The sequence below is a fragment of the Centruroides sculpturatus genome, unplaced genomic scaffold, assembly GCF_000671375.1.
Source record: "Centruroides sculpturatus isolate CEXI.00-Female unplaced genomic scaffold, Cexi_2.0 scaffold135, whole genome shotgun sequence".
NCBI classification, from domain to species: domain Eukaryota; kingdom Metazoa; phylum Arthropoda; class Arachnida; order Scorpiones; family Buthidae; genus Centruroides; species Centruroides sculpturatus.
In genome coordinates this window covers 305,793-308,362 of record NW_019384343.1, presented here as the reverse complement: position 1 = coordinate 308,362, position 2,570 = coordinate 305,793, and the positions used below count along the sequence as shown (strand labels likewise).

Genomic DNA, 2,570 nt, shown 5'->3' with positions numbered 1-2,570 from the left:
CAAAGAATTTAAAATTTATTAAATATAAATTTTTCTTTAATTCCTTTATTTAAAAAAAAAAGACTTAAGATCTCATCAAGCTTTACTTTCTCTTGAGCATCCTTTAAAGTATGGCGAGATACTTAAAAGATTTTAATTAAAATTTTTATTTTTAAATTAAAAATAAATAAATATTTTATTATAAATTACATTTTTTAAAGAAATGTTTTGAAATATTTTAAAAAATATATTTGTGGTCCTTAGTATCTTACTGGAACCTTCTCTCCTCTTTCTTATTCTCTTGCTCTACCATCCTAATTTTTGGTAATTGATAATATAGGCTAAACAAAAGAAAAAGGACAGGAAATATTATAGAAGAGCTCAAATTTATTATATATATATATACAACTGCTCTTTCTTGCATCAATACTTAATAACATTGATTTCTAAAGTATTATTTTGTGTACTTACTAGAAAACATAGTTAAAATTTTATTATGTACTTCACTAAAAGCAATTAAATGCAATATTGTTATAAAATATTACATTTTAATAATTATATTTTAATTATTATATTACATTTATATTTTAAAAAAAATTAAAATTAAAAGCTTAAATTTTATAATAATTATATATATATTTTTTAGTAAAGAATTATAAGAGAGACATAACATGTTTAGTTTTCTGTAGTTGTTCGTGTGTTGTTGATACAAAAAATTATCTCAAAGATAAAGAAATATTGCTGATATATTTTAAATAATAATAATTTAAATTTTTTAAACTAAAACCCTGAATTTTTTTTTTAATTTTAAGGCATTTTCATGTGTATTCAACTATTGATCAACGAAGAATTTTCGACTAATGAAACTAAAAATTAATTTAGTTTTAAATATTTTATTTCAATAATAACATCATTATTATTATTATAAAATAAAAATTTAATATTTTAAACTAGAATTTTTTAAAATTTATATTTAATTAATTGAATATTTATGTGTTATCTTATTAATATAGCAAAAGGTAGTAAAAATTTTTCTATAATATTAACTAACACGTCTCGCAATATAAATATTTACCGACAAGATAACAAGAAGTGAAAAATAGAAAAATATAACTCGACACCCTACAAGATTAGTTTAATGGTATATATATTAAAATCTATCGTTTGTTAGCATTAGTGTTATCCTTATATTAAATTTATCACACAAGATAAATCCTATAACAATTATACTTATTAAGCTTCTATTTAAAGCTAAATATTTATATATATAAAAGTAAAATATTTTATTATAAAAAGTAAGCATTTATATATTTTAATACAAAAATTAATTATTACACTTTTTATTAACCATTTTTTTTTTATAGAAATTTTCTTAGTTCTTTGTTAATCACACGCGAGGTGATGCGCTCGAATGGTATAATGTTTCTTTAAAATTGATGAACATAATTAGATTTATGTACTAATTACACGTTGCATATTACACACGAAACATAAGTACAATAGGTAACAATTTCATGCACTATAATCCACAGAGGTGAACACCTGTGACGGACACTTCTATTGGATTGAATTCATTGACCAGAGAACGCATTAACCAACCATTCAATACGTAAAGACAGCAACTTCAATTAAAATCCACTTCTCGATTTGACGACGATGCCATTCTCATCTTTTAAATTTATAATCTCTTAAATAACGATGCGACAAAGCACGGTTTCGTTTTAAATTTGTAAAAAAATATAATAATAATAAATAAATAAATAATATATTAAAAATTCATCATGAATTATGAAGGTTACTTCAGGAGCAATGGACAAGACAGTATCAACAACTCTTAGCAAAGTGCCATTTTGTGTATATTTCTTTAATAACTGGCGAGAGATCTTTATAATCGTAAATTATATGAATAATTACATACCTTTAATTATTTTTCTCCAATTATTCTTAAGGATTTTCTTGTGATCGGTCCGGTGCAACAGGCAATGTCTTCCAGGGAATAAATATCACCATAGCGCATGCGTTGTTATTGGCTGGAGTAGCCGAGTACACACCGCACACCTTAACGTTCTCTACACCAACTGGCGATCTGTATGCGCTATCCCAGATGATAAACTCCCTTGTAGCGCCCTCTGCAGCTTAGCTTCTTCATAACACCAGAGATCTTTCAAGATCCATTTACTTGTTTGCAAAGGGATACAAACCGTGCAATTTTTTATTTTTTTTTACAATATTTCTGCCAAAATCTTTTAATTTTATTGAAAAAAATTGTATTATTTCTGTAAATTATATTTTCAAAAATTCGTCCTTTTTTTTTTCTTTGATAAACTGCTTTTTAGTTAACACACACAAAAAANTCAAGAAAAAAAAATTGAATTTTATAACCCTTTTTTATTATTAAAATACATTTATATGAATATAAAAATTAATTTTAACTATTGTTTTACCATTTAAATATAACATAAAATATATTTTTTGCTAAATATTTATTTAAAAAATAAACTAAATTATTTTTTTTTATCAAAAAATCTCTTTAATGTTACTTTATTTTATATATTTCTATATTTTCTCAGGTTATTTTTTGAGTGTAAAAG

General features: G+C 23.0%; 1 protein-coding gene across 1 annotated transcript in view; it reads right to left on the bottom strand.

The window, feature by feature from the left end:
- Nucleotides 1-2,043, bottom strand: part of LOC111634846 (dopamine D2-like receptor) — a 203,437-nt gene extending 201,394 nt beyond the window's left edge. The window contains exon 1 of the mRNA XM_023379685.1: nt 1,898-2,043. The gene's annotated coding sequence lies outside the window, so the exon portion shown is untranslated. The remainder of the gene's footprint in view (nt 1-1,897) is intronic.
- Between the last annotated feature and the right edge of the window lie 527 nt (nt 2,044-2,570).